Source organism: Sylvia atricapilla, chromosome 22 (assembly GCF_009819655.1).
Source record: "Sylvia atricapilla isolate bSylAtr1 chromosome 22, bSylAtr1.pri, whole genome shotgun sequence".
NCBI lineage: Eukaryota > Metazoa > Chordata > Aves > Passeriformes > Sylviidae > Sylvia > Sylvia atricapilla.
Genome location: NC_089161.1, coordinates 7,517,269 through 7,536,545, shown reverse-complemented (window position 1 = coordinate 7,536,545; position 19,277 = coordinate 7,517,269). Strand labels below are relative to the sequence as shown.

The 19,277-nt window shown below is 50.8% G+C and overlaps 1 long non-coding RNA gene across 1 annotated transcript; it reads right to left on the bottom strand.

Annotated features, from left to right (window-relative positions):
- Positions 1 to 17,575: 17,575 nt before the first annotated feature.
- LOC136370644 (uncharacterized) lies at positions 17,576 to 19,070 on the bottom strand. The gene is made up of 3 exons (XR_010745218.1): positions 19,013 to 19,070; positions 18,423 to 18,471; positions 17,576 to 17,660 (listed from the first exon to the last, which is right to left on the bottom strand). It is a non-coding gene; the product is annotated as an uncharacterized lncRNA (long non-coding RNA).
- Positions 19,071 to 19,277: the final 207 nt, after the last annotated feature.

The following is a 19,277-nucleotide window of genomic DNA, read 5'->3' as shown; positions in this document are numbered from 1 at the left end:
TTAGATGAAATTAAATGGGGACAAAGTCATCAAAGCAAAAGAGAACTCTTTCTTCTTAAGGATTCACCTGAGCTATGTGTGTATCTGGCTCTCCCCAGAGCCAAACACACACACACACACACACACTCACACAGAATGCTGCTTCTTTTGCCTTGCCCAGCCCAGGGCGAACCCTGTCCCCTTTCCCTTTGGCTGGGTACTAGGGAAATTGAATTTATATTCTCTCCCCATCGCCCCCTTTTCTGTCCCCTCCTCTCTTATCCTACTTCCCTTTCTGTCTGGTTTCAACCTGGCCCCTCTCCCAGCTCACAGCAACACCCAACAAATTAACTACAACAAATCCAAACCCTAAATAACAACACCAGGAACCAACCACTTTCGTTCTTTTTCCTAAAACTCTTTCAGCTGCAGCAAAATATGACCTCACAGATCATGGAGAGAATCGGGCATGAGCCTGTGGGTTGTGCTTGAGCACTGAAGTGATTTGGAAAGGAGCAGAAGGGTTTCAGGAGGCAATTTGTGTTTTCTTTCTTGTTGGAGTCCAGGACATCCCCTTAGATGGCCTGGGACCTGAGGAAAGGAGTTTGAGCCCTGGACAGGGGCGTGTGGACACGGTCCAGGGGGCTCGGGGACCTTGGCACAGAGCCCAGGAAGACACCGGGTTTGATTTTAATCCATGGGAAAAGCTTTCAACATTGCAGAAGTAATTATAAACTTCCAGGATGTGAAAACTGTAGTTTAGCACAGTAGATGCTGTAGAATTTAATAGTTTTAGAATTTTTAGAATAGAAGTGAATGGGGAGTTTGGGTGGTACCTTATGTACTTCTCCTTCTTCCTCGTCCTCCATTTCTTGGGGCGGTGATGGCACAAAGTAGTTAGAGTGGATTGGACCAAAGTAGAATGTCACTTCTGGTGTGGGCACTGGGCATTGGCACAAAATAGTAAATAACCAGTACGTAGTTATCTTTATAAATGTTAGGGGACATCCCATCTGTGGGGCAGTCGCCTCGTGTCCCAGCTGCTGTCCGGACCTCGGCTGGGAGCAGAGAAAATTTTGAGATATCGAGTAATAAACAACACGAGAAACCTGAAAACAAACCTTGAGGACTCGGCTTTTTTACACAGACGCGACTCGGGGCTTTTTAGAGGGCCAAGGACTTTAAACCACCTAAAGCTCGGGCGAGGAAACCCCCCCGACATTTCTGAATGGCCAAAAGAAAGACACACTGTGGCTTCAGTCAGCATAAACAATTTTGAAGTGAATTAAAGAAATGCCTGTGTGCCATTCCCAGAGCAGAAATGTGCTGAGAAAATGTTGAACTGTAACAAATCATGAATTCCATTCACATTAGCAGACAGGGTTGATCCCTCTATTCCCCCAGTGCAGTGACTGATGTGGGCAAGTGGCTACCTTAGCTTCGAGAATAGAGTAGTCCTCCTGAGAAGGTGGCTGGAAGGCATTCAAGGGGAAGGAGGTTGTAGGAGGCTCTTGAGCATCAGAGCATCAGAGGAGAATTGGAGGAGTGGGATGTTCCCCAAATGACCACCAGAGACCCTCAAGAGAGCCCTGCTCTCCTGTCAGTAACTTCTGAGAAGTGATTTAAACATGTCAACTAATTTGAGGGAATGTTTAGCCCGTGACATTCAGCACAGTAAGGAGTAGGTCTTATTTCCATAGTTACAAATCAGTAGGTGAGATCTCTGAGTGAGCACGTGTTAGAAAAGTGATTCCCCATGCCCCCAGCACTGAAATAAAGTCATGCCTCCTTTCTCACACTGGGCTGGCACCGGGGATCACACCCTGCTTGGTAACTTTCATTTTAGTCACTTCCCTTGACAGGAGAAAATGAAACCTTTTCCAGCTGTTTCCCTCGGGTTTCCCTTTCTGGGGGCCAAAGCTCTGTGCTGCAGGTGGCCCGGGAGTGTGCAGAGCAATGCAGCCTCCACAAAGCCCTTGGTTTCCCCACAAGTCATCATGGTTTGTTGCCAGGTGTGCCCAGCTGTGGCAGGAGAAGGAGCCCGCAGTGCAGTGGGCGCCGTGCCCTGCCCAGCCAGGGCTCTCTGGCACAGAGGAGCAGCAGCACCAGCACCTTTCCACCCACTCCTGCCTTGGCCTCCCCTGGGACACAGGAGCCTGTGGAAATCAGCACCACCTGGTGCCTTCCCAGCTTGGAGCAGCTCCTGCTGCTGGGCACATCCTGCACTTGTACTGCTTCCACACAGGAATCCAGGCAGAGGGGAGACGGACATACAGAGAAGCCCTGGGCTTGTGCAATGAATGGGCAAATGCATGGGGGAATGTGTTAGGATTTATTTCAGCTGTTATGCCAATACTGCCTTCTCTCCTTTTCTCTCTTCGCATTTCCTGCTCTTTTCCCTCTCACGTTTCCACCCCTTCCCCCTTTTCAGTCTCACAGTTTTCCTGTCAGGTTTGCCTCCCAAGTTTTACTCATTTTCCCCATCCTTTTCAGCTCTCTTTCCTCACACTTGACTTCTCACATTTCCCTACCTACCCACTGTTTCCTGCTTTTTTCTTCCCTCATGTTTCTCACTATATTTTCCTCACTTATCCTGCCCTTTTCTCCCCTCCTGTTTCTCTCCTTTCCTCAGTCATTTTTCTCCAAGTTTCCTTCTTCACGTTTCTCACTTTTACCCTCATGTTTCTCACGCTTTCCTTCTCACAGATGTCCCACATTTGCCCTCACATTTATCATTCTTTCCATGTCATGTTCCTAATACTTTTCCTTTCTATTTTGTGCCCTTTTTTCACTCCTGTTTTCTGCCACTTTTCCCATCAAACTTCCCACCCTTTTTTGCCCTCCTGTTTTCTGCCTTTTTCTGCCCTCTGGTTTCTCACTCTTTTCCCCTCAGGATTCTCACAATGTTCCCCTCACATTTACTGCCTGTTTTTCTCTCTCTGCCAGTAATGTTTCTCATGAAGAACAACCTAAACTGCAATGAGCTTCCTGCTGCAGCTTTGGTTTGTATTTCAATTCTCTCTAGTCTTCATAGTGTTCTAAAGAAACAGGTGCCCTGAAGGATACACATCGCAGGTGAGCACCACTGCAGCATCTGCCTCAAGCAGATCCCATCTCCCTTCTCATCACCTCACAGTCACTGTGACTCCGGCCTGGAAAAACCACTTGTGATGCTTCTTGATGCTAAACCAAGTCCATCTGCACAGGAAATGCTTTTGGCCCTCATTTGGAAAAAAATAAAAAGGTTTGTTTTTTGGTTTTGTGTTTTTGGTTTTTTTTAATGTTCAGTTTGTGAAATTTCTTCCTATTTTCACCTATTTGAATTGCCTTGACATCAAAATACTGCCAGCTGACATTCCAAACTGGCTGGTCTATGTTTGTGTGCACAGAGCAAAGGTGCCCCACTGTGTCCATTTCCCGGGTATCTGTTAATATCCATTTCAACAGACGGCTGAAGGGGGGGGGGGCTCTGCCTGCCCCGCACAAGATGGCGGCCAGGACTGGGGCAGCCACACACAAGATGGCGGCTGGGAGTGAGGCTGCACCTCCTAGTGCTATCAGCAGGCCCTGACAGCCCAGCTCCAGCTGAGATATTAATTTTGAAGAATTAAAGACTTTAGTTAAACTAGATATTGCTGAGGTAGACTTCCCTTTGCTAACTAGATACTGCTGAGGTAAACTTCCCTTTGTTAACAGAAGCCGGATTTAAGGAACTGATAAATCAGGAGACCTGTCAACTTAATCAATAGACTCCAAGAACACAATGTGATCATAAGTCAGATAGTCTTGAGAAAACAGGATCCAGGTGTCACCAACACTAAAAGGTTACAAAGTCGAAGCGAGGAAGACCCATCTTACTTCATCATTTTGAGACCCCACCCCATAAGAAGGACCACCGACTCATTTCAAAGAACAAACTACGCATGCTTAATTGCTTTTTGGCTAATTACCATACAAAGCGGGGAATGAGATGGACCAGAGTTATGAACATGCATTTGTGTTTTGGGTATTCAACCCTCTTGTACATTAAAAGACCCTATGATCATCTGTAAATTGCGCGTGTGCATTTGGGAGCTATCCCGCATGCTGCCCGGCGTCGTAATAAACACACACTTTTGTTATAAATGGCTATTATAAAGTTGGCTTTTCGCAAGATGTGTGCTATATGATTGATGGCTTTGTGGTAAGGATGTAGGTTTTTATTTTCTGCTGTTAGTGGAGAGGATTGGGCATAGTGGTAGTAGTGATGTGGTGTGCTTGAAGTGTCTATTTCGCTGAGATAACATCCAATGAACATGGAGGGGGGACCCTACTATTGATACACCAACTATCAATGTCTGCCATCCGAAGGAAGCATAGACCGAGGCCCAATCTGAAAGTGATAATGAAGACACAACCAAGAAACACGCATGCTCTAAAAAGGCGGACCCAAAGAGGGGCCATGCAAAACAATCCCTAGAATATGGAAACTAGTTCATGGAAAAATATGAATATTCAACAAACTGATACAACAAAAAGGGTATTTAAAAAAAGCCTATGAAATAGCAATTTGTGGACTTGGCTAAATGCCAAGTCACCCGGCCAACCGTACTTTGCCTTTTTCTTATCTCCTAATTGTCTTATCTTTTTATTAAAATCTATTTCTTAAAATCTACCAAAAAGTGAATCTCATTTTTCACACTTTCTAACTTCAAGCTGTTAGAGAGTCTTTGTCCGTCATAGTTGGATATCGGTATTAGACCAATATCCATATTTTTTTAATGAATCACCGCTGCTGTTCTCCAGGATGATTTTGCAGTTTTTGGAGGTAAGCTGGACCTTGGGAGTTTGGGGGGCCCCCTCGGGTGGTTTTTGGGGGCTCCCTGTGTCGGTTTTTCAGAGCATTTTGTCTGTTTCCTTGCCAGGCTGCTCCGCGCGCTTTTTGCCGCTGCCGCCATTTTGTGTGGCTGTGTAGTTTTCGGCGTGCTGAGGCGGCGGTTTTTGCGGTAAACTCGGGGTATTTTGGGGGGCTGCGGGGTCCCCAGGGAACGGGGCGGCCCTGGTGGGGGTCCCTGTGCTGCTGCCGTGGTGTTGAATGTGTTTTTCGGGCTGCCTTTGGGTTCGGAGCTGTGGCTCGGGTCAGGCAGGCTGTGGCGCCGAGGTCGCTGCTGTTTTCCAGGAGGTTTGTTTTTTTGGGTATTTTTTGGGGGGGGGTTTTTGTTTGTTTGGTTGGTTGGTTTTTTGGGGTTTTTTTTTTGTTTTTTTGGTTTTTTGGGTTTTTTGTTGTTTTTTTTTTTCTTTTTTGTGTGTGTGATTTGAGGTAAGGGGGACTTCGGGAGGTAGGGGAGTCTCCGTGAGTATTTTTGGGGGACTCCCTGTACTCTTTTTGTTTGTTTGTTTTTGGGTTTTGGGGGGGTTGTTCTTTGTCTCCGTTGTCTCTTTGCTGGGTTACTCCGGGGGCTGTTTGTCATAGCCAGATTTTGTGTGACCGTGTGAGGGGTCCCGGGACACAGGAAATATCGGGGGGGACCTTGGGGGGACCCCTCTGCCGGTGGGGGATCTTTGTTGGTCCCTTCTACCTGGGTTATTGTGTTGGGGGTGAAGGGTTGTGGTGGTGGGGGGTTGTTGGCTTGGGGAGATTACTAGGAGCTCCCCAAAAACTGTTTTGATAAAATAGTTATGCATGCTGGGCACAACTGTCGTTTTCTGGCCCAGGACAGGGAGGTTAGGATTCACCAACCTAATTCTCTCCTTAAATCTCGGTGAAACAAATTTTAGGTTTAAGCCAGCTGGCTTAATACCCAGAACCCTGCCCCTGGGTTTTTTAGAGGGCAAAATTTGGTAGTTTGGCAAGGGGGGCCGCTACCATTCTTGCAATACCCTCCCACTTTGCTAGGACTAATATTTTCTTAACATAACAACACCTGATCCTTTGAACGTGAATATGTCCACTCCATTTTTGGGGCCACAGATGCGCCTGTTAAGGGTGTCAATTGGGACTCAAACATCTAGGGCAGACTGGGCAGAGAGGGCCTGTAGACCTGATGCTATGTCTGCAGTGTGTAAGGTGGTCCCGGTGTCCTTGATATCCAGACACCGGGCAGAATTACTGTCCAAGGGCCAGGGAGATCTGATGCCTCTAGATATACCCCTCAAACCCCCTGATTTAACAGAAAGTGAATTGGCTTGCTCGGTTTTGAACTTGGAATTTTATAGAACAGATTTATCTGCTAATAATTTTAACTGTGCTCCCTTTTCTGCTGACTGGGAGAGTTTGAGTGGGCTGCCTGAAGCGTATGAGCAACCTGCCCTGAAACTGCCGGGCGAGGAGAAAATCTGCCCCCCAAGAGCCTGCGAAACACCTATGCTGGGAGATGGGGAGAGGAACAGCAAAGAGGTCACATCAGAGCCTTCGCTTCTGGAACCAGAGACCACCTCTGTGATAACATCCCCAACTCTGCCTGCAACCAGCGGGGAACAGACATCGGAGAGCCCCATCACAGTGACCGTGCCGGACAAAAATCCACCCTGTCCTTGCTGTGGTATTCGGGTGAATGGGGTGTCGGCATGTTCAAATGTTCAAATGTTGATTGAACATTTGTTGGGGGGGTTCACAGGCGGAGGGATGTGTGCTTTCGGTGTGCTAAATGTGAAAAGGAGAATATTAACTATCATAGTATTATCTGTCATTTTCCTAAATGCAGGGGTAAATCAGAAATGTCGGCTCCAGCCGGGGAGTGGATCTGTGAGGTATGTGGACGAGATTTTAATACTAAGATTGGCTTGGGACGACATAAAAGATTGGCACATCCAGCTATTAGAAATCAGGAGAGGGTCGATGCTTCCCACCCCAAAGTAAATTCTAAATGAGGAGCTCATAAAAAATGCTGGACCGAAGAGGAGGAAAAATTACTGATAAAGCTAGAAGCTCAGTTCGAGGGGCATGCAAATATTAACAAATTAATTGCAGAACATATCACAACTAAAACAGCTAAACAAATTAGTGATAAAAGGAGACTGCTTCCCAAGAAGGAAGAAGCAGAGGTGGATGCTGAGCCTGGGCCAAGTCATCGAACCAGGAGAGCAGCTGCATAGATGAGGAAGAGAGCAACAAAGTTGCACCAGACTGAGGACACAGCCAAGGATAATGGACCTGGCAGGGGTCCCCTGACCAGGAGAGAGGCTACCCGAGGAAGAACAAAAGAAGAGATAAGCCAGCATCCTGATAAGACCAGCGGTAACCAGGAGACCATTAACAGTGGGAGGGGCCCAGTGACCAGGAGCCCAGCTGCAGGAAAGAAAACAAAAGAGGAGATTAATTACCATAGTGATAAGGCCAACAGTCACCAGGTAACCATCAGCAGTGGGAGGGGCCTCCCAACCGGAGAAGCAACTGCCAGAGAAAAAACCTTAGAGGTGTCAAACCAACTTCCTGATAAGGATAACGGTGATCAGGGATTCCCCAGCCGACAGAGGGAAGGAAAATTGAAAACTCATTACCAAGAAATCATCGAAGCCTGGTTGTCAGCTGGGAAAATCAGTACCTTTCCAGAGGCATTCAAACAGTTGCTAGGGGAACAAGAAGTACAAACAATGATCAATCAGTCAATACGGGACTGCTTTGGGGGCATTGATCCAAAGAGCCAGCTGAGGAAAATGAATCAAGATAAGGAAAATAAGAAGCAAAGGAGACTTCCCCAAAAGTGGATGAAAAAGAGGGCCATCAAAAGAGGTAATTTTCTTCGCTTCCAACGTCTTTTTCACCTTGATAGAGGGAAATTAGCCAAAATTATTCTGGATGATGTTGACTGTTTGACCTGTGATATCCCACCCAGTGAACTCTATTCTGTTTTTAAAGCCAGATGGGAAACGCCAGGCAAGTTTAACAGCCTTGGGGACTTTAAAATTGCTGGGAAAGCTGACAATAATGCTTTCAGAGACCTAACTACAGCAAAAGAAGTTGGGAAGAACATACAAGAAATGAGCAAAGGCTCGGCTCCTGGTCCAGACGGGATTACTCTGAGGGACATTCAGAGGATGGATCCCAAGTATTGCAGGATTACTGAAACTTTTAACCTTTGGTTAACTGCAGGTAAAATCCCGGATGCAGTGAGGGAATGTAAGACTGTTTTAATTCCCAAATCAACGAAACCAGAATGCCTAAAAGACGTTAACAACTGGAGGCCAATTACAATTGGCTCCACCTTGCTTCGATTATTCTCCAGGATTTTAACAGCTAGGCTGACCGAGGCGTGCCCCCTTAACCCAAGGCAAAAAGGCTTCATCCAAGCGGCCGGTTGCTCAGAAAACCTGCAATTCCTGCAATCCATAATTTGGTCAGCAAAAAGGGAACGTAGGCCTGTGGGTGTTGTATTTGTCGACATCGCAAAGGCCTTTGACACCATAAGCCACCGGCACATTCTAGGTGGTTTGCAGCAAAGGGGAGTAGATCCCCACATCATCGGCCTGGTGAGTAATATGTATGACAATATTCATACGTATATCACCACGAAGAAAACCCGAACAGACCACATCCAGATCCAAGTCAGAGTGAAACAGGGCGACCCGATGTCTCCCTTCCTGTTTAATCTGGCTATGGACCCCCTACTGTGCAAGTTGGAGGTGAACGGCAAGGGGCACCACCGGGGCACAAGTTGCATCACAGCAATGGCGTTTGCGGACGATCTGGTCTTACTGAGTGACTCCTGGGAGGGCATGAAGAGGAACATCACGATACTTGAGGCCTTCTGCGATCTCACTGGCCTCAAAACACAGGGAGAAAAGTGCCACGGCTTTTACATCAAGCCGACAAAGGACTCGTACACGGTCAACGACTGTGATGCTTGGACTGTGAATGGCACTCCCCTGAACATGATCCTTCCCGGTGAGTCTGAAAAATACCTGGGCCTACAGATAGACCCTGGACTGGGATAGCAAAATCAGACCTCTCTACAAAACTTGAGTCCTGGCTCGATCGAATTGATAGAGTTCCACTTAAACCTCTACAAAAGGTAGAACTTCTCAAAACATATACTATCCCCCGACTGACATACCTGGATGACTATTGGGACCTAAAAGTAAGCTTCCTGGAGACACTAGACCAGAAAATTCGAAATATAGTTAAAAAATGGCTGCATCTGCCTCCATGTACTTGCGATGCCATCTTCTACTCTAGCATGAAGGATGGCGGTCTGGGCATCACTAAATTGGCAAGATTGATTCCTAGCGTACAGGCTCGGAGACTGCATAGAATCGCCCAGTCCTCAGATGAAACCATAAAGCAATTCCTCAATAGGGACAGAATGGAAATCATGCACCAGAAATTATGGATTCAAGCTGGAGGTGACAGGGAGAAGGCTCCCGCAATCTGGGAAACTAAGCTGACGATAGAACTGCCTCCTGTACAGGATGTAGATGTCTCTTCTGAGTGGGAAGCACCGTCCCTAAAAAGCAAATTTCCCAAACCGTGCAATTGGAGTAAGAAAGAATTTGATGAATGGACCAGTTTGGTATCTGAGGGCCGAGGGATTGTGAACTTTAAAGGGGACCAAATTAGTAACAATTAGCTGCAACATTATAGAAACATACCTCACAGGAAATTCCTCACTGCTGTACAACTTAGGGTCAATATATATCCATCTAGGGAATTTTTAGCCAGGGGTAGGCAGGATAAATGCAACAAAACATACAGACACTGCGACGCGTCCATCGAGACGTGCGCACATATTATCGGCAATTGCCCCATAACTCAGGACGCGAGAATAAAAAGGCACAATTATATCTGTCAAGTGCTGTCAGAGAAAGCGGTGGGGAAAGACTGGCTAGTGTTTCAAGAGCCACACATCAGAGACTCCAAGAAGGAACTTTACAAACCAGACTTCGTATTTGTAAAGGACACCCGAGCATACGTCGTGGATGTGACCGTGCGATATGAATCTGACGAGACCTCCTTGGAGATAGCAGCTGTGGAAAAAGTGAACAAGTACAAACACCTGACGAAAGAAATTCAAAAGATCACCAACACGAAACACATTGTTTTTAAGGGCTTTCCCCTTGGAGCTTGGGGGAAATGGTACCACGGGAACTTTGAACTTTTGAAAACTCTTGGACTCTCCAAATCGGCTCAGGAAAAGACTGCCCTGTCCTTGTCTTGTATAGCACTCATGTCATCTGTGGACATTGTTCACATGTTTCCTAGCAAATCCATAATTTGCACCATACTGTAACGATGTTTAATGTTTACATTACCTTTGCTTATTTTCCATTGTACATGCTTTTCAATAAAGTTGGACGGGAGCTGGGGATGCAGGGCAGCCACAAGCCAGGGATCACAAGCCAGAAGGAAGTGGACAGTAAGTAGGGATGGGACTTATTATTTCATAACGCATCAATTACCACCCAATTTGGACCAATTTATCTGATTTGTCCAAGGTGAGCGGGCCACCTTTACTTAAGCCAGAAAAGGACTGGCTTAAGTATATATATTAATATATATATAAGTATATATATTAAGTATATATTTATATATGTGTTCGAAAAATAGCCAAATGCCTCGTCATCTAATTAGTGACGCACATGAATGGATGAACGAGATTCCCACTGTCCCTACCTACTATCCAGCGAAACCACAGCCAAGGGAATGGGCTTGGCGGAATCAGCGGGGAAAGAAGACCCTGTTGACCTTGACTCTAGTCTGGCGCTGTGAAGACACGTGAGAGGTGTAGAATAAGTGGGAGGCCGGGCGTGCGCTCGGCGGCGCCAGGGCGACCCGCACCGTCGGCGTCCCGGCTGCCGGTGAAATACCATTTCTCTGATAGTTTTTTCACTTACCCAGTGAGGCCGGGGGGCGAGCCCTGAGGGGGGCTCTTGCTTCTGGAGCCAAGCAGCCGGCATGTGCCGGCCACGACCCGCTCCGGGGACAGCAGCAGGTGGGGAGTTTGACTGGGGCGGTACACCTGTCAAAGCGTAAAGCAGGTGTCCTAAGGCGAGCTCAGGGAGGACGGAAACCTCCTGCAGAGCAGAAGGGCAAAAGCTCGCTTGACCTTGATTTTCAGTACAAATACAGACCGTGAAAGCGGGGCCTCACGATCCTTCTGACTTTTTGGGTTTTAAGCAGGAGGTGTCAGAAAAGTTACCACAGGCATAACTGGCTTGTGGCGGCCAAGCATTCATAGCGGCATCGCTTTTTGATCCTTCGATGTCGGCTCTTCCTATCACTGTGAAGCAGAATTCACCAGGCGTTGGATTGTTCACCCACTAATAGGGAACGTGAGCTGGGTTTAGACCGTCGTGAAACAGGTTATTTTTACCCTACTGATGATGTGTTGTTGCAATAGTAATCCTGCCCAGTACGAGAGGAACCGCAGGTTCAGACCCCTGGTGCGTGCGCTTGGCTGAGGAGCCACTGGCGCGAGGCTACCATCTGTGGGCTTATGACTGAACACCTCTAAGTCAGAATCCCGCCTAGACATAGTTATACCGCAGCACCGCCGGCGCCTCTGTGGGCTCGCGATAGCCAGCTGCCCGCCCGTCCTGCGGGCGGGCCGGGTGCGGAGCGCCACTCGTGGTTGGGAAACGGAGGGGCAGACGGATGCGGCGCTGCCTCTCCCCCGTCGCATACTGCATGATCGTGGGGCACCCGGCGCTAAATCATTCGTAGACAACCTGATTCTAGGTCAGGGTTTCGTACATAGCAAAGCATCTCCCTCGCTGTGATCTATTGAGAATCAGCCCTCGACACAAGCTTTTGTCACTCAAAGCCGGGGCCCCCAGCACGAGCACCAGAGAGTGCGGCCCGGGGTGGGAGCGGACAGGGCGCGAGCGCCAGCGCGGTCCTCCTTCACGGGCACTCTCCTCCATGCCAGTACCAGGCCCAATACGCGGGGCTGGGGGTGTTCCGCAGGTGCAAGAGCTGATGGAGAGAGGCTTTTAAGCCCCCCCCGATAAAAAGGAGGCAGAGGGGGGGCCGCATGCCACCAAGACGATTTTTTGGGGGGAGGGAGAGAGAGAGGCATCCCAGCTGCCACAGCCTCGACTTTTTCTTCCACGCGGGTCCCGGCCCCGGTACGCGGGGCAGGGGGGTTTTCGGGCTGTGTGTGGCGGGCGGCAGCAGACTGTCCCCAGGGCCCCCGCACGCGAGCATGGTGGGGCAAACCTGTGGTGGGAGCCCTTTGGCTGCCTTCTGCCGGGGCAGAGGTAGACCTGCTGTCCGTGAGCGGGGCAGAGTGCAGCAGGTGTGGAGGCGTGGTGCGCTGCCCCACCTTGCCCCACTGGCGGCTGCTGTGTAGACCAGGTCCTGTCGTGGGACTTGGTCGCCTGGTGAGGGGGCGGACAGTAGACTTGTTCCCCTGCCCAGTGTTCTTCCCTGGGGCCAGATCGGTGGGGTAGACCTGTGGTCTGATTCCCCAGGGTAGACCTGCTGTCCAATTCTCTGGGCTAGACTTGTTGTCTGATCCTCAGAGTAGACCTGCTGTCCCTGCGGCCAAACCCCAAACTCACAGGCATCCCGGTCCTCCTAGTCCCGGCCCCGCACCGTCCCAAACACCCAGGCAGACCCCTTCTCTGGTGGCCAGCCCCCGTACCTCCCTCCGGGCTCCAGGGCAGAGCTGTTCCCCCGCAGCCGGCCTTGGCACCAGGCTGCCAAATCCCAGATAGACCTGTTCTCCCGCGCCAGCCTTGGGACCTGGACGAAAAGATTTTTTGATGGGGGACGGATGGCCTGCCGAAGATCCTGGCCGCCTTGGCGCCGCTCACAGCCTGCTCCTCACCCTGCCGCAGCCCGAACTGCGTCGATAGGAGAAGAGCCGGAGGCGGGAAAAATTTGAAATTGGCGCCAGCGAAGCCGACGGTGGAGGGCGGGGCGTCCTCAACCGTTGATGGGCGGGGGCAGGAGATGGCTGAAGGGGGAGGTGCCGGGGGAGGCCAATGGTGGAGGGGCGGGGCGCCAGATGGGGCAGGGGCAGGGGCAGGGCCGGGTCCGGGGAGATGGGGCATGTGAAAGGATGGGTGCTTGCCTGCCTGCCTGCCTGCCTGCGCATGTGAGTGTGGGAGTGTGTGTGTGCGTGCGTGCGTGCGGCGGTCCGCGACGGTGGCATCAGGGTGTGAGCGTGTGGAGTGAAGGGGGGTTGTGTGTGCATGTGTCACCGTGTCCGTCTCCATTCGTGTGAACGTGGGCCAAGGGCCAGCGGCTTCGTGGCAGCCCCGGGCGCCCCGGTCTCAAGCCCCCGCGGCCCCCTAGATCCGTGGTCGGCGCCCGAGACCCCCGCGCACCATGAAGGAACCGGCCCGACGGCGGCCGCCTCTGCCGGTGGGGGTCGGGGGGGGAGAGGCGGGACAAGCGCACAGGGAACCTGATAGTTCATTTTAGGATCTCAGAGTGCAAAAGACACAGCAGGGGACAACTCAGTTTATACTACAAAAAATGCACCTTTATTTAGTGCCACCAAAATGCAATAGTTGGGAGAGAAAATAGAGAATAGTAAGAAAGATAGAAAAGAGGATAAGGGGATTACAGCTACCAAGGTGGAGGGACGGGTCCTCGAGGCCAAGATGCCCATAGACACAAACTTCTCCAGTGGGGTGTACATGAAGGTGAGCAGGGGTCTCCAGAGTTTTATAGGTTGGTCAAGGCGGAGAGCAAAGCGAGTGGCACAAAGTCAAAGCAGGAGCCATCTGTGTTGAGGCAAAGCAAGGGGCCCAGAGCCAAAGCAGGAGTCACCTGCGTCAAGGCTGTGACAAAATCGGAGCCACCTGTATCAAGTTTGGGACAAAGGAGAGTCACAGAGCCAAAACCGGAGCCACTTGCATCGAGGTTGGGTGCTCAGGGACAAACTGCACACCGTATGTGCCATACTCTGGTACGAGTGGACCAGTTTGGGCAAGTAGCCTTGGCTCAGTCCACTGTGACCTGTTCCATTGTTCTTGCACTCCGTTCTCATGGAGATGCATTTCAGTCCTCCAAGACTTGGCAAACGTTCTGCCTCAGCCAGGCCAGGGAATCCTTTCAGAGTCTAGGGTCTCAGTCCTCAGTCATTGGAGACGGTCGTGAGGCATATCACATCCTTGGACAGACTCTGACAGGCAGCCGTGCCCGGAGCCGTCGGCCTGGGGCGGTAGCGGCGCCCGGTCGCCGGGCGAACAGGTCTACCCCGCTCCGGGGCCGAGCACCGCCTCCAGCCCCGCCCAGAGGCGTGGCTTGCCGACGTAGAAATGGGGGCCGTGACGGGGCGATCAGGTCCGCCCCGCTCCGGCCGCGGCCCCGGGACGGCGGTTCTAGCCGGCTGCGGCCTTCGTGCCGGCCCCGGGCGCCTCCGGCTGGAGCCCCCGCAGCCGTCACATGAGACCCCCACGCACCGTTAAAGAACCGGCCCGACAGCGGTCGCCATCTTGCCGGCCGCCCCGCCGCGGCCGGAGGGGGTGCAGATCTGGGCGGGGAGGGGCGGGGCGAATCGCGCCGGGGGCCGGCGGCACGGTGCCCGGTTCGCCCCGCCGCCCCCTTCCCCGCGGTTCTCTCCTAGCTTCTGTCGGGGGGGCCGGGGCCGCGTAGAGTCCCGAGGAGGGCGCGGTCGGGACGGGGGGCGGGCGCGCAACGGCGTTGTGGTGGTTCCCCGTTTCAGCGGGTCGCGGCAGGGTTTAGCTTGCCCAGTCAGCTCGCCCGGATGTGGTCTTTGGCTCGAAACAGGAGCCCTGCGTGCCTTTTGTGCTCTCCAGGAGCAGAAAAAGCTGCGGACCATCGTTCATGCCTCCAGTGGCACACGAAGTGAGAGACTGCTACAAGCTGCTTTGGGTGGCCTCGGAGAGGAGTTCTGTGGCTTTGCTCGAAACAGGAGCACTGCATGCTTTCTGTGCTCTCCAGGAGTAGAGAAAGCTGCAGACCATCGTTCATGCCTCCAGTGGCAATGGAAGAGGGAGAATTCTGCAAGCCAGGTCGGGTGACCTCGGAGGGGGGTTCAGTTGCTTCACTCGACATGGCACACCCAGGTGCTTTCTGTGCTCTCCATGAGCTGACGCACCCGTGGGGCAGCACCAAAACCTCTTGGACCACAGCAAGAGCAAGAGTGCAGCAAGCTGGGTCGGCTGGCCTTGGAAGGGGGTTCAGTGGCTTCGCTTGACACGGGTGATTTCTGAGCTCCACATAAGCCCACAAGCCCGTGGGGCAGCGCGTGCACCTCCCCTAGGACGGCCACAGAGCGAGCACGGCCAACTGGGTCGGGGGTCCTTGTTGGGGCGTTCGGTGGCTTTGCTCAACATGGGACGTCCGGGTGCTTTCTGTGCTCTCCACGAGCCGACAAGCCCGTGGGGCACCACCGGCCCCTCTTGGACCACGGCAAGAGCAAGAGTGTGGCAAGCTGGGTCGAGTGGCCTGGCAGGGCCGTTTGGTGGCTTCGCTCGATACAGGACGTGTGGGTGATTTCTGAGGTCTGCATGAGCTGACAAGCCCATGGGGCAGCACTGACACCCCTAGGACCACAGCAAGAGGGAGGGCGCAGCAAGCTGGGTCTGGTGGCCTCGGAGTGGGGTTTAGTAGCTTCGCGCGACACAGGACAGCCGGGTGCTTTCTGGGCTATGGGGTGTACCTCTGCCTCAGTGAGGAGAAAAACAGCTACTCCCCCTTCCTAGCTCCCCGGATTTTCCTATCATTGTCTTCTTATTAAACCCCTTAACCCAGTTCAACCGTTACTGGCCAACATATTCATTACACTGTTGAATCTCCTGGACAATTGTCCCTGCTCTCTTTTCTCGGGACTTTAGCCAAGGAAATATGGCATTGTCTGCTTCAAAAATCCCCACATTTTTCACACTGCCTCCGGCAATGGCTTTTGTTCCCCTGAAGTTTTAGACTTGCAGCTCCCTCCCTCTGGAAAGGGACACACACAGAGCAGTGCCACTGTGGACTGCTTGTTGCTTGCCATAGCTCTGTGCACCTTGCAGCCAGCCCTGTGGACAGCTCACAGCAGGGCTCCCTGCACTGCCACCAGCACCATTTCTGAGGGGCTGGCAGTCACTCAAAAGCAGCCCCACACCCCCCATATCCCTGGAATGCTGCACCTGGCTAAGAATATACTGACCCAGCCTAACCGAGCCATCTGTTCTGAGAAGGATGTTGGCGCTCTTCAAATCTCGGTGCATCACATGGTTGGAGTGGAGAAAATCCAGTCCTTGCAGGCACTGAGACAGAAACCAGAAACAGGAGGGCAAAAATCAGTGATGTGACTTCATCCCACAGTAAAGGAAACAGCTCTCAAAGATTCCCCCTCTCCAGGGGAATGGGGAGTAATGGCAGAACACAGTGCTATTGAGAGGAATAGCTTGCTGCTCCACAACTAGCAGAGCAGCACCTTTGTAAAGAAAGGCATGTCAGCTTTTCAAGGAGCAACAGCAACTGCTGGTGCAGTGGATGTGTTCAGAAGTAAAGAGCATTTTGGCTGCACTGCTAACCTTTTCAGCTGAGGCCTGAGAAAAACGAGTCTCCCTCTTTTCTTTGCTGTTCCTTTCAAATGCTGCCACCACCACCTTTACTTTTACAGGCAAGGAATGCAGTGCAGACAGGCAAAAGTTTAGAGAGGCAAGATGGAGAACAGCAAATGCAAGAGACAGAATGAGAATGCAACAGTAGGAGATAAGAGGACAAGAACAGAGTCCAGTGAGTGCAGGGGCCGTAGCAGACAGTTAGCGTGAGATGCTCTTGCTTGCCCAGCGACATAGTATACCAGCGAGACAGACACAAAGCCTGCCACATGGAATCGCTCTTGTTCTGAGCCAGTTTCCCAGACAATCCTGCCCAAGTCCTTAGAAGCACAGCTGGGCATCCCTGACCTCCCGACTGACAACTGCAACGTCATCTGCAGACATGTGAGTCGCACTGATGACATCATTCAGTGTCTCCATCCATGTACTCCATCACCATCCAGAATTCCTCATGCACAAGGTAGCTGAAAGAAGGAAACAAGGCCATGCAGATGAACACGCATGACTACATTGTTTTTTTACTTGATTCTTCTTTTGGTGTCCCTTTTGGATAAGGACAGAATAAAAGGAGTAGACATTCCCTCAAGGCTGTGCATTGCTTGCAGTCTGTGCAGTCTGAAGGAGAACAGCACATCTGCGAAAAAGGAGATGTCTTAGATGGCCAGCAAAAGAAAAGTGCACTTTAGTAACAGCCAAGATGAAAACCTGTCACGCATGGTATTTCTGGAAACAAGCCCCTAGTGTTCCTGGCGTGGCCAGCCATGGAAAAGAGGGGCAACAATCCAAGGGAAATCCTTTCTAGGATGCTTCATCAGCATTGAAGGAACTTTAAAAAATCAATCCTGGAACAACATGGAGGCAGTGAACTTACGAGGTACTGACTTCCTATGGTAGGGTTGCTCCAGGTTTTTGGACAATTTTCCAACTATGTATTTGAAACCCAGGAAAGAGTCATGCAGATAAAATGCACTCTCTTCCCATCCATTGTAGGTGAGTAGAGAAATAATAATTGACCAATAATTAACATCTCTATTTTCTGCCAGTGTCCAAAGTGGCTTTTTTAATTTTGCATGCTTTTAGTATGGAAACAAACATTCATGGGATAAGACCATGACTGCTCGCCTGCCTAAATAATTGACAACACGGACATTCGTATTCCTTTTCATGACTGTGATTTCATTAATGGTTACTTGCTTCCTCCTCAGTCCTTGAAGATTGATTTTCTTGATGGCCACCTAAAATGACATGGAAAATCAGTAACTTTAGAAGTTGGTGGCAGGAGACCACAACACACATGGGGTGAGCGATTTTGCAATGACACAGGTGAGCCATGCCAAAGTGCCTTGTGATTAGACAAGGGAGAAATTAGAAATTGACATTCCAACAGCCCATTTCTCTGTTTTTTGGGGGCCAGTTACACGACACGTGGCCACTGACGTTTTGCCTTGTCTACTTGTTACCAATGGTGTCTCAACCATCACCCAAAAGCTCTGAGCACACTCTCTGTTTTTCTGTTTCTACTTCAGAAGAGGTAATGCGTGCGTTGGTACTCTGTGGATACATCTTGGGCTATAGGCAGGGCTTGGGGCTTTTAGGGACACCTTGCAGATCTCTCCCTACATGCAGTTCCCAAGTGCAGCACCACAGGTGGCTAAGGAGCTGCCAGGAACATTCAGATGTATTTGCTGGCATCCAGAAATGAGCATTCAGGACTCTGAAGCCATAGCCCCAGAGAGCAGTGAGATGCTCTAAGGCACCACCTTTGTTTGAGCAATTGAGAGCCAGGGAGAGCGTCCTTCTCTGAAAGGAACCGCTGCCCTCCTTGCCTTCCTTCTGGCAGCTGAGCAGGACAGAGAGTGTCCCAAATGCAGTAGGCAGGCTGGCACAAGGCTGTGCTTCTTGTGCCTTTGCGGCACAGCTCTGCCCACAGCCCCAGCTGACACAAGAGAGGAAAGCCCTGGAGAGCAGAAGAATCTGCAGAGGCTGTTGGCACTTACCTGTCGTCCTGTGGCAGTGTTGATGGCTCTACAAACAACTCCAAAAGCCCTAGAAACAAAACAGCAGCAAAGAAAGGAGAAGCCATTTAGATCTTGGAGTGAAAGCCAGCCCAGACAGGAGATCTTTGCTGGAAAGGCCTCCAACCTGCGGGATGCAGGAGGGGTCTGCCTGAAGGCAGATGATGCATTTTCCTCTCCAATGCATGGGCCCTGGGTCTGTTCCTGAAGCATTGGGGTTTAGTGCCTCAGCTCAAAAGGCCAGGTGATTCTTTAATCTTGGAATTCAGTGTCTAAACTGGGCAGGTTTTATCCTGACTACAATTTCCTTCAGCAAACTCTTGGGAAAAAATGTTCCTGAGAAGTGTTCTCTCACTGCTATGATAGGTGGCGGGTTGCTGTTTCTGGCAGCGAAATAGAAGTGTCTTTGACAATGCCTTCTGACCACACTTACAAATGCTGGCCAGTACTGAGAGATGGGGCAGACTAACACCAGTGTCTGAATATGTTTGCAGCTTGCCTGACTTGATTGATGTTCCAGCAGCAAATCACCTGTCCCATGACTGTGTAGAAGTAACTGTGGTTGGACTCACCCTCTGCCAAGATTTTCCTGTTCAGTGTATTTCATCAGGGGATTTTCCATGCTCGCCATTTGCCCTGAGGGAAACAAAATGCAAGATGCTCACTTGAAAGCAGACATCCCACCGTCCAAGAGATACAACCCCACTGTCTGGGGATCTGAGTCCTTCGTGGTCAGCTGGGTAACAACAACAACAACAACGACCGCAACAAGACAGGCAGCTCTGCAGTACAAATGGCCATCACAGAGACTGATTTTCCAGAGTCCTTTGAAGAAAT